This window comes from Crocuta crocuta, unplaced genomic scaffold (genome assembly GCF_008692635.1).
Source record: "Crocuta crocuta isolate KB4526 unplaced genomic scaffold, BGI_CrCroc_1.0 scaffold377, whole genome shotgun sequence".
NCBI lineage: Eukaryota > Metazoa > Chordata > Mammalia > Carnivora > Hyaenidae > Crocuta > Crocuta crocuta.
Window position 1 is genome coordinate 2285119 of NW_027528209.1, and position 12949 is coordinate 2298067.

General features: G+C 41.9%; 1 long non-coding RNA gene across 2 annotated transcripts in view; it reads right to left on the reverse strand.

Moving 5' to 3' along the window:
* Window positions 1–12949, reverse strand: part of LOC144222515 (uncharacterized) — a 154486-nt gene that overhangs the window by 37362 nt on the left and 104175 nt on the right. For both annotated transcript variants that reach the window (XR_013332417.1, XR_013332416.1), the window contains exon 2: window positions 12388–12515. This is a non-coding gene — a long non-coding RNA (uncharacterized LOC144222515). The remainder of the gene's footprint in view (window positions 1–12387; window positions 12516–12949) is intronic.

Sequence of the window (12949 nt, forward strand, 5' to 3'; positions counted from 1 at the left end):
TATGCTCAAGTAAATCCTCGCAATTCTTCAAGGTCTGTTGTTCAGACCACACGATGACTCTGTGTTGTATTGCTTTTGCCATATCCAAAAGCACTGGGAAATTAGTAGCCTAATTTTCTTTGGGGGAAACACCTCTTCCTAGTACCCTATGCAGAGGCTTTCAGTATGGTGGGCCTGAGTTTCTGGTTTGGGTGTGGAAGGGGCCCAGACTTATCCAGTTGGCATAGTCGCTCTTCCTAGCCTTGTAATTATTCCAATATTGAGCACATGCCCTGAGCTGGTCCACTGAGATAGAATCCTGGAATTTTCCCAAAATGATCTTTTAGCTGTTCCTGCTGAATCATAAGGCTCTCATCCCAGGACTGCATTGGCCAACACAGAGTGAAAGCCTACCTGAGAATGAAGCCAACCTAGAAGAAATTAGAGGCAAGTGTCTGCTTTCTCATGGCATCACTGGAGCACATGGGTTCAGCCGTGTCGGAAGATGGATCCTTACTCCACCCTACAACCTCTTAGTTTTGTAAGTCAAGCAATTCCCTTTTTGGCTTAAAGGCAGACTGAGTTAGATTTCTATCACTGGTTAACTATAGAGTCCATATTTATCATCGATATGGCATTTCCTGAATGCCTATGTCAGATGTAATTCTGTATTTAGGGTCAAGACATGAACATGAGCAAGACAAGGTCCATGAGGCTTATGCATATCCGTTCTTCCTCCCATCCCTTTAGTGGAGTTCCTTGTGATGGCATTTGGGTACAGCACTTCTCACAGACATTGCAGAATATAATTACTGCACGCATGCTATTACAAGCTTTGCAAAGACAGCAATCATTCACTGTACCTGATGACTGAAAAACACATGTAGGAGAGGGTGGGCATATGATACGCATTCAGTAGATAGGATTTTTCTTTCTTTCACATTGCGCCTGGCAAGGGTCTTGTCCATAGTTGTTTAGTGGTAGGTATATTATTCATTGTCTCTAGGTAATACTGCATAACATTTACAGAACGATGATTATATGCCAGAGTCAAGTACCGCCTCAGTCCATTGTCACAGTAACATGAGGAGAGAGGTGCTTTTCTTCCTTTTGTACACATGGGGGGAAACTCAACCCAGTAAGACTTGGAGAATTAAAACTTTTGTCCCTAGTCTTACAGTTAGTACTGGGCAGACTGAGCACACCAACTGATGTCTCTTTCACAGCAAACACCTCCAAGCCACTCCACTTGTATAAAATGTGTGGGATTTCCTGCTAGAAAAACGTTCTAAATACCTGTTTGGAATCCAGGCAAATGGGCTGGGTAAAAAAAACCTTGAGAGAATAAGAAATGCCTTCTTACTGGTGCAGCGGTGCTGCCCAGGCTAGAGCAGAAACTTAGTGACATTCTGGGGGGCGGACAGGGTGAGCAGAAATTTGGAAGGCACTGCCGTAAGCTAGATAGAGGGAGCAAATTGCCTGAGCTTTGTTCTTCCCACATCAGCCACAGATGTAAAACAAATGACAAGAGTAAAAATTGCAAAAGCCTTTTCTAAAAAGTGTTGCAGATTCCATGGCTGGCAGCCAAGAAAGTGTAGCGTCCTGGGTTGTCAGAAGTGCATAACAGAACAAAGAATCTCAGGCTTCTGGGAAAGATGATAGGGTGGGAAATGAAGAGCGTATGAGGAAGCAAAATATATTGAAAAACCTCACTAAGGGTAAATGGAGATAATAGGTCCTTGAGGGTTTTGGGAAGACTTATACAGAGTTCGAATGCATATGTGCAGTGAAATAAGCTATTTGTAGAGCTCGTGGCGAGTTTCTCTCCCATCCCTTCAAGGAACACACAGGCTCACTATTAAAATTGTGGTAGTTTTGGGGGAGAAGGAAGTGCATTCACAGGCAAATTGAAAAGATGACCATAGAATCTCTTTCCGCCTTAGAGTGTAATGAAAAATTAAATATTTACTGTAAATAGTCATGAAAAAGGCAGTTTTTTTCTCATCTTAATTTCCTAGTGGGTGTTAGGCAGACCCCCTTAGCCTAGAACTGCTGCTCTGTGGCATGGTCCCGCCCCCGTCAGTCCGGTGGCTGGAGTAGGCACTGGCGACGAGGCGAAGACACAAGGCTCATCCGTGCACCATGCGAATAGGAGGGAGGTGACAGTTTCTGAACTTTGGTGACATAAGCATTTTGGATCCTCAGTTCATACATCTGAATACACGTCATGAAAACACCTTTCCCAGTCAGTTATTCGCTGGATGAAATGGGTAATGCATGCTCAGTCTCTGCTGTTCCATCTCCTTCACATGTGCCCTCTCCCCCTAGTCCAAGAGCCCTGTGAAGGCACTGACCGGGTCTCTCTAGTTCACGCCTGTGCCCCCAGTGCCTGGCACAGAGACTGTGCTGAATAAGTACATGTTGGATTGAATTGATGTTGGTTGTGTATTTAGAAAGATGCGAAATCAGTTTTCTCTCTGTTTATTCTAACACAGAGAGATGCTTTTCCCAGAATACTCAGTTTGCCCTGAAGTGTCCTGAAAGATCCTGGTGGTAAATTAAAATGACCAATCACATTTAATGACAGAAATGGCAGGTGGGGCAGAGAACTTTCTTCCACAAACTGTAGTGCTCATTATCATACTCTATCTAGAAACCACTCTGTTAATCAAAAAGCACTTTGGGACGCCTGGGTGGCTCAGTTGGCTAAGCATCCAACTTCGGCTCAGGTCATGATTTCACGGTCCATGGGTTCGAGCCCCACATCAGGCTCTGTGCTGACAGCTCAGAGCCTGGAGCCTGGTCCAGATTCTGTGTCTCCTGCTCTCTCTGTTCCTTCCCCACTTATGCTCTGTCTCTCTGTCTCAAAAAAAATTTTTTTAATTAAAAAAAACACCTTCAGTGACCATCCACATGAGGTCTTTGAAGGACGCCATGTAGCAGAAAGAAATCCTCTGAAGATTGTTCTTTATTGCATCTGCCCCCAGAAGAAAACAAAATGACAGAGTAAAATTTGCTAGGGTGTGCTTAAAGCCATTACCATTTTGCTAAGTGCCTTGTCTAGTTTCAGCTTCCAGACACCTCTTCCAAAGATCCTTCCTTGGCCTGAGTACTAGATAAATATAATAGAGAGGCACAAATAAGAGGTTACTAGATAAAAGCAGATGAAATGTATTGAGGGCTATGGTAGAATATTTGATAGCTGGGTGGTAGGGAAAGGGGAGACATAGCAACATCCAAGTAGAGCCTGGCTGATAGGTCAGTTAACTTGTCCATGTGATTCTGTTAGAAGTCTGGTAAAGAGGGGCACCTGTGTGGCTCAGTCCATAAAGTGTCTGACTCTTGATCTCAGCTCAGGTCATGATCTTGAGGTTCCTGAGTTTGAGCCCTGAGTGGGGCTCTGTGCCAACAGCGCAGAGCCTGATTGGGAGTCTCTCTGCCCCTCTCCCACTTACTCTCTCAAAAATAAGCCAAAAAGAAGTCTCTGGTAATGAAACTATAGTTCTTAACTGCACAAATGATAGAGCGCTAAAACTTTTTGAGAGTAAGTTACTCTACATACTCTTTGTGCTGTACCAGCATTTTACAATGCTTTTTTTGTTTTGGGTCTATTCCTTTCACCAGATTAAATACTTGTGAGCCTATTAAGGATTATTGTAATCATGCTTTCTTTTTTTGCATAATTATTAAAAACACTCTAGTTATTTTATTAGGTGAATATATTAATGGCCGTATTATAGTGTTAATTTCATAATATTTGACTGTATGTATAATGTATAATAATTAACTTGTGTTGATTTAATCAACACTGCACAATATTTAATTTACTACGAAAAAATATAAGAAAATCATGATTTGGTCATAAATTTATAAGTATTAGGCCCGTTTTTATTTAGAGATTGCAGCCAGAAGATGATTCAGATTTAATTTAATTATGGATTATGGCAAACAATGGACAAAAACTGTCTTCATCTAATGTTCCAACATTTTCCCTCTTCCACTTAAAAATCGGTTAACATTGATAATTTTCAAGTTTTACTTATAAATTATAGAAGAAGCTGGAAGATATCAGGCTACTATTTGTAATCATTTACCCACAAGTAAGATATTCGAGATGTTGGTAGCCTGAATTCCCAATAAATAAAAAGCTAAATCAGTAATAATTGTCACAGTGCTTTCTCTTTTTAATGTTTTCTTTATTATCAGAAACTTCTTGCCAGTCTATATTATGCATCTGACCCACAGAGCTGATGGCGAGCCTCTTAAGGAACCTGTCATTGTCAGCTTGGGCTGCTGTGACAAAATGCCACAGACTGGATGTCTTAAACACACAGAGATTTACTTGTCAGAGTGCTAGAGGCTGGAAGTCCAATACCAAGGTGCCTGCAGACTGCCCCAGGTAAGGGCCTCTGTCCTGTGTCTTCACATGGTAGAGAGAAAAAGCTCAGTTCTCTTTTTCTTCTTGTAAAGACGTTAATGCCATGGGGGGGTTGGGGGGAGAGAGTTCCCACTCTCATCTAAACCTAAATACTTCCCAAAGGTTCTGTCTCCAAATATCCTCACACTGGGGCTTAAGGCTTCAATCTATGGATTTGGGAGGAATACACACCGTTGGTCTACAAGAACAGTGGTGTAGAAGTGCTTTGTTCTAGACAAGAGGGGACCCACCTCACTCTTGAGGACTTGCTCTGGCTGTCTTCCTACTAGGGTAAAGGATCTTCAGGGCGCAGAGGATGTGAAGACTCAGAGCCCACACTCTCCCAGCTGCGACTGAGGCTCAAGACCCAGAACTGCCTGCCTGCACAGCCCTTCCCCAGGGACCGTGCTCCTGACTGGGAGCTGAACCAGCCTGGTGGAATCCTCTGCCCAAGAGATGGCCACGGGGTGGCCATTGTGATTGACAGGGAAGAAGTGGCTGGAAATTGAAGTGCTGGCTGGGAAGCCACAGGTATGAAAAACAGATAGAACTGAGGACAGGTGTGGAGAGCTGGCTCCAGGTCCCCATGTTGCAGATCAAATTCTGGAAAGAATTGTACATGCAAATCTCACCTTCTAGGTGATTAAGGAGATGGGAGTGTGAAAATGGGAGGATAGAACATATTTTATTTCAGATGGTTGGAGTGATTATAGATTATACTGGTCACACCTGTCTTGGGAGCTTGCAGTGTTGAGCTGAAGTGATAGGCCACCTGAATCCTGAGTTTGCACTTCACTGTTGGCCATGCTGATTGACTGGAGCACTCACAACTGCTTTGTGTGGAGAGGAAAATAGATACAGGATAATAATTAGATGAATTTTAAAAGCTTTCTTTCCTTCTTCCTGCCCCCATGTTCCCCTCAGAGGCTGCCTCTCTGCTGTCCTTGTCATCGGAACATGACTTGGTGCTCTTAGGAGGTGAGTAGTGTTGTTTTCATGTCTATTTTTAAAAGCTTACATTAGTAATTGAGCTTTACCTCTCATTTTTTTCTTGCCTTTTTACACTTAATACTGTTTTGAAGATCTATTAATAGTGTTTGTTCTAGGGATGAAGTTTATTGGTTCTAACTAATGCCCATTGTCCATGGAACATATATATCTTTTTTTTCTTACCTATTCCCTTCATGGTGGGCATCTGAATGGCTTCCCAGTCTCTATGACCACAAAGAAAGTATGACCATAATGAACACGTTCTTTGGGATGCTTTTCAAGCTGAGAATTTCTTGGAGGTATTTCCCCAGGAGTGGTATTATTGACAGAACTTATGCTAATTTATTTCATTAAATACATTGGGGTTGTTTGCTGTACTGATTTTGTTTGATTTTTTTTAAATGTTTAATATTTTTGAGAGGGAGACCACCACACACAGGTGAGAGAGAGAAAGGAGGACTGAGACAGCCTGGTGTGGCCTCAAACTCAGGAATCTGTGAGATCATGACCCGAGCACAAGTCAGATACTTAACTGACTGAGCCACCCAGGCACTCCTGCTTTACTGATTGGAGCTGTTTACCTGAGTCCTCATCTGTCTACATTTTCAACAACACTTGATATTACTTACTCTTCAAAATCTGGCCATTCTCGTGCATTCAAGTGGTCTCTGCATTGCTTTTTATTAGCATTAGTGACATTAAAAAAGAATCACTATTTTAAAATTACAGTTCCCTTCTCCATCCCTTTCATGTTTGGCTAGTGATGCCTTTTCTTACATAGTCTCATTCTTAAAGCCTTTGGTTCACCAAGGTTGTTGGTTTATATGGCTGCTCTGTGTCAGGTATAAAGAAGGTAATAGTGTATCTGAAAATGGGAAGTTCTGGCCATGGTGTTGTTGGTGATGTGTGTTTAATTTACAAAAAGGGCACTGAGATCTCAATAATCAGTTTCTTCTTTTCCCCTTTTTACTTGATCCCTTTTCTTTTTACATTTCCCTTAACACCATTTAAAGAAATATCCATGTTGCCCTATGTACAAATTCACCCTATTAATTTTTTCATTTTTACCTGAAGGATTTAAATAAATCCTTAAATTATTTATTATTTATTATTATTATTTATTATTATTTAAATAATAAATTTTAAGGATTTATTGAGCTTTGCCACAACCATATCTCACAGTGTCATTCCTCAGGGAGAACAGGAGCTACGTGGAAGAGGAAGCAGAGTAAAGGTAAGTAGTGAAACAATTCTGACACAATTTGCCTTAAAGAGAAAACAGTTCTATAGCATTAAAGGGGAAAAATGTATCTAGAATCTAGTCATTCACTTCTTATAGACAAGTAACTGCTCAGACATAAAAGCACAGTCATTGGGGCGCCTGTGTGGCTCAGTCGGTTAAGCCTTGATTTTGGCTTAGGTCATGATCTCACAGTTTGTAGGTTCAAGCCCTTGTGTTGTTGGGCTCTGTGCTTACACTGAAGAACCTGCTTGGGATTCTCTTTCTCCTTCTCTCTTTAAATAAATAACTCTAAAAAGAAAGAAAAGCACCATCAACATGATAGTTCTCCCAGAAGAACTTCAAGGTGGTTTCATTACCATCTTTCTACCCCATTTGAGGCGAGAAGGCCCCAGTATGTCCTCCATATAAAGCTTTGATGTTGAGTCGGAGAACTTGATGATGCAGCCAATTTGCCCATCTATGTTCATTTATGGTCAACCCTGGCTTTTCTGGTTTTATATCCATGCCATGGGCTTTTAATTGGGATAATAAATATGCCTGGCTTTCTTTTGTGCTCTCTGCCTTTTATGCTCCTGCTTAGTTGACTTTGCAGCTGTTTTTCTCCCAGACGCAGGGCAGAGGCCTGCGGGTGGGTCCAGAAAAGAGAGCTCCATGTTCTAGTAGGTCAGTTACCAGTATGTGGGCAGGCATCATTTGTGAAACCTAGGAGGACTTTGCCACGCAAGAGCCCCAGCTGGCGATAATGATGAGTATGTGGAAGAATTCTTTTAACAATGTGCAACTGTACTGCTAGAATAAAATTTGTTCTCTGGATGTTGACAAAGCTACTTGACCTTGAGAACATGGTTCATTAAATTGGAAGTATTGTCCCCATCTCTTATGACTTAAAACTCTATCTTTTTATAATTGAGGCCAACATTCGTTTGACTGTGGCCTCTCTTCTGGGCATTCCAGAGCTCCAGTGAGGAGAGCTTCCCTGTAGGACAGAGGGGGAATCTTGTTCCTCATAAACACACAGCAAAGAGCCGTGGGAATGATGCTCAAAGGGATCTGCATGCCAGGATTTGGAATCTTACCTGTGCTGAGTGAGTTTGTGACACTGACTCATGTGGTAGGTGATCTGCTACTTTCCTAGTGCTAAATGATAGTTCTCCACTTAATATCCCCTTATGGCCATTATGTAACATGGAGAGGGACAGCCAAATCTACCAAGAGAAAAACTATTCTTTGAGGCAGGTAAGCATCCTCATGAATTATAGATCATATCTTACTGGGTTAAGTATATCGTTGGGATAGTCTCAGGAAACATCATTTCATTTCACTTACTATGTATTTCTAGTTAGTGCGAAGAAGCTACTATTTAAATGAAAACCTTCATGGCCTGCTAGTGTTTTACACTAACACCCACTTACATCTTGTGCACCCTAGTTGTCCCTATCTATAATTTATCACTGTGCCTATCACACAATGGGAGAAAATAGGTATCAACCTTCATCAAATACCTATTTAAAGCTCTGCTCATTAGTAAGCACTTCTACAAAGCCAAAAATAGCCACAAGAATTATAGTCAGTATAGAATCTTCCTGAGTCCATTTTTAGATCATCTTTGATTTTCATACCAGCTATAAAAGATAAAGAGATGTTCGTTTCTGTTGGTAAATGAGAATTGCTTGGGTGTCTGAATGAAAGGGACAGGGTTTGGCTCCCATTGCCTGAGGGGACATGAGCTCAGGGTGATGAGCGTGCTTCCTCCTCTGCTCTGCCCAGCCCCTATCTTGTATGCTTCTGGAGATTTACCAATTCCATTCTTCCTTTAGTAGCAATGCATTGATCAGGCATTTCCTTGAGGGTAAGACAAGACAGGATGCCAGAGAAACTTCTGCCTCGAGTGAGCATAACTAACACGACCTCCTGCTCTCACTTGTTTCTTCTGCATCTTGCCGGAGGTTTGCATGGTGGTGGTAGCAATGGACTCAAGTCCTGGATTCCAGGGTGTATTCCCATCTAGTCTGTTGTTCCATCTTCTACCAAAGGAGAAGAATCATCACCTCTCAGCGTGAGTCAGTCCAGCCCAGGGTGACTCAAGGTAATAAGACTGCAAAAAGATTTGTTGTTATTACATTTTCTCTTGGAAATGATTGTATTTTCAGTACAATGCTGTGGAGCATTCCTTGATCTTGAGGCTGCATGACAAGCCTACCCAGGACCCCCTTATTGGAGTTCTGATGTATCTGCTTGGGTGTTTGACAGCATAGAGAACTCGCTGGTTACCATTCCAGCTGTGGTTGCTCCTTGTCATGTTTTAGGACACAGTTGGCCCCCATCAGCTTGGGTGTGCTATTAGCTAGAAACGGATAAGAAGACAACAGATTCTTTCATTTGAAACAACAACTGACATGGAGAGATATTCTGATGAAATTCTTGGCACAAAGGAGGAAGCTGGCCTTTTTTCTAGCTAGCTGGAATTTTTTTTTAAATGTTTGTTTATTTCTAGGAGAGAGAGAGAGACAGCGTGAGCAGGGGAGGGTCAGAGAGAGAGGGAGTCACAGACTGAAACAGGCTCCAGGCTCTGAGCTGGCAGTCAGCACAGAGCCCGATGCGGGGCTCGAACCCACGAACCGTGAGATCATGACCTAAGCAAAAGTCGGACGCTTAACCAACTAAGCCACCCAGGCACCCCAAGCTAGCTGGAATTTCTAAAGCACACCCATAATCCTAGAATTCAGGGTACCTCAATTCCATTTGACTTCCAGCTGGGGTCAACTTGTGAAAGTACAGTATGCCTCCAGAAAGGCAGTTGTACGATTCTGTATCTTCTTAATAGGAAGGTGTGTTTACTTTTATAAGCATTTCATTAATAGTGTGGTAACTCCTGTTGTGGATTTGGGAAAATCATTCTTATTACTATTTGATATAACTAGAAGTGGTTAGCAGCAATTAGGTTTCCTAAAATACTGATTTTCCTTCAGTTAATGAAACATTAATATGCTAAAACAGCTGCATCAAATTAAAGTCTGGCATGATGTCTTAGTCTCTGTCTAGCCAGTGTGGTCTAAGATCAGCAGCAGCACCACCTGGGAGCTTGTTAGAAATGCTGATTCACAGGCCCACACCAAACCTACAGGTCAGAATCCATATACTTTTTTAAAGGGTTATTTTACTTTTAAGAGGGTGGGGAGGGGCAGAGAAAGGATCTCTGCTGACAACAGCGAGCCTGATGCGGGGCTTGAACTGTGAAATCATGACCTGAACAAAGTCTGGTACTCAACTGACTGAGCCGCCCCAGTAGACCCCACCCTCAGGTTTAAAAAGAGATGGAGAAGGCAGGAATTATTTGGGTGCTCTTGTCACAGAAAAATAATGAGAATCAGCAGAGCAGCTTAATTAGGGACTTGCTCATCTGGGGCTACTAGCACTAGCCAAAAGAAATAATGAGCGCTGCATGAGTAGTTTAAAATTTACGCTCAGCACATTAAAAGAGTAAAAGGAACAGATAATACATTTAACTGAATACATCCAAAATATTACCATTTCAGAATGTAATCAACATGAAAAAATAATTGAGGTTTTCTACATTGTTTGTCATGTTAAACCTTAGATGTGTATTACACTTACACCAGTTTGTACTAGCCCGAAGTCAAGTGCTAAGTAGCCATATGTGGCAAGTGGCTACCACATTGATACTGAGGATGTGTTCTACCTGTCCTACTGCACAGGGCACTGAATTGCCCAGGAAAGGGGACAGCATCAGTCTTCCAAGCCTTCATGCTGGAGATTAACAGACTGGACATAAAGTATCCGAAGCATTGTATGTTCTGCTAATTAATAATTAAAATGAAGGTAATGGTAAATTATAGGATTACTGATGAGTGCTGTTTCACAAGTATATCACTCAGGGTCCACCAGTTCTGAACACTTTCTCGCTCTCTCTCTATACACACACACACACACGTATATATATTTATATATGTATACACACCTTTCCTGACAACTGGAGAGTAATTTATAGACCAAGCACCTGTGTTCCTAAATATATCAGTATGTATTTCCTGAAAACATTTTCTTACATAATTTGCATTTCTGGATTCAGTCATCTTCAGTTATTATATCCCTATGGCTTCCCAAAATGTAGAAAAGTTTCTCAGACTTTTCTTTGGAAACGGAGGGTATGAGTAAATGAAAAGAGCTTGGCGTTTTTTAGAGAATAGTTACATTTTGAGGAATACCCCTTAACTTGGTGTTTCCTCATGATTACCTTCAGGTTATTTATTGGGGAGGGTCAGCCAAATAGTTTGTAATGAAGGTGCTAGTAAATAGAGGGAACTCAGTACCACAACAAGGACTGAAGGGATCTTCCTGTCCTTGGATCTCTTACAGGTGCTCCCATTGCCATGACTTAAGGAAGAGCAAGGCAATGCAGGTGAGTCCTGAGCAGTCAGCCTCCTGGACCAGAGAGAACAGTACAGTAGCGCATAGACTGGATCTCGGTGGGATGACGGAAGAGAGGCAACCCCCAGCACACCAAGGAAAGAAAGGGTGAGCTCTCAAAGCACAGGGAGCAGAATTTGCAAAGGCAATGAGGTATCAAAGGACAGAAAGTATGATTGTAGTCAGTGAGGCTAAGAAGCCAGGCAGCTGAGCCCATTTTGTTAAGTATTAGATATCAAACTAAGGACTTTGAAATTGATGCTATGGACAAACATTTTTGAGATTCATGTTTGAGAAAATAGCTCTTGGTGGCAAGGGAGCAGAAGTGGAAGTCAGGGGTATAGTACAACAGTTCGGGACAGACTTAGAGAAGGGAGAGAAAAGGAGACAAAGAAGAGGCATTTGGGACCTTTAAAAATTAGAGGAAAGGGTCTACAATGCTTGAGGTTTAATTAATAATTAGTATTATTGATAATGGCATCTGACAGACAGTGGGTCCCTACTCTTTGACACTAGATTAGAGATCTCATCAATCTTCAGAGAAGCTCTGTGAAGCAGGTGTTATTATCACAGTGGTAATTATAAGAAATAAAAATGTTGTGGTGGATGATAATACCATGAATCCACGTAGAATGTCTGAACTTGCCAGTGTGGCACAGAATGGATCTTTACCAGTAAGGCATTAGAAAATGGGATAGGGAGGCTTGGAGACCAATCTGGATGGGTGCAGGGCACATGGGAGACATCACATTGGTGACGTAAGAGATGCAATCATAGTATATATGAGACTGACTACGATAAACACTGAATAGGAACAAACGCTACCGTATGTTAAGCAGTGTTAAAGAAAATGTCAGAGATGTTAAATGGAAAGAAGAATACCATATGTAGCCATTCGTGGTGTCAATATAATTGGCCTATCCAAATTTAGTCTCCTGGTAATTCTGACTTTCCAGCTGGCCCAGATTTGTAAAGGATGCACAGTTTACTAATTTGGAAATAGAAATTCTAGTTCAACATGGCAACAGCAGAAGATACTGAACTTACCTCCTCCCACAGACATGAACCTACAACCACATAAGGAAGAGTTTCCTCTAAAAAAGACCTAAATACTTGCTGAGTAACTCTCACACATGAGGCAAAGAAATAAAAACCCACAGTGAAGTAGGTAGGAGATGCTGAGATACTACCTAGCTGTGCAAGCCATGATCAGAAGGGAATTCAAGGCCTATAGCTTCTTCCCAAGGAGCTAAGGGTTTTAAATTTCACATCAGGCATCCCAACTGTTGAGATCAGTACCTAATTTTAAAAATCAGTGGGGTTTGGGTACCTGGGTGGCTCACTTGGCTAGGCGTCCAACTTTGGTTTGAGCCTTGTGTTGGGTTCTGTGCTGACAGCTTGGAGCCTGCTTCAGATTCTGTGTCTCCCTCTCTCTGCTTGCACTCTATCTCAGTTTCTCTAAAAAATAAACAAACATTAAAAAAAAATTGATGGGGCTTGCATCCAGGAGGTCCATAAAGCTACAGAGGTAGTTCTTAAAGGGCTCCTGTGCCAGCACTCACCAGCCCCAGCGCCCAACACAGAAGCATACCAATCTTTGTGGCGAAAGAGGCTCATGTGCTTATTTTAAACACCATCTTCATGATCTCTGGCTGCTGTGATTCTGTAGCACCAATATCTACCCCAAGAGAACTTTTACATGCATCTGGTACCCCGTTTTTATGTCTGATACCTTGATTTTTGTGGCTACCAGCCATGAGGTACACAGCTCTGCTGGACAGAGGACAGTAATAATCAAAGGAAATTCTTAGCAGGCTATAACCCCCAGGATACTGCAAAAACAGACTGAAACACACCCTTTTCGTGTGAAAGAGACCTATCTGTCATGCAGC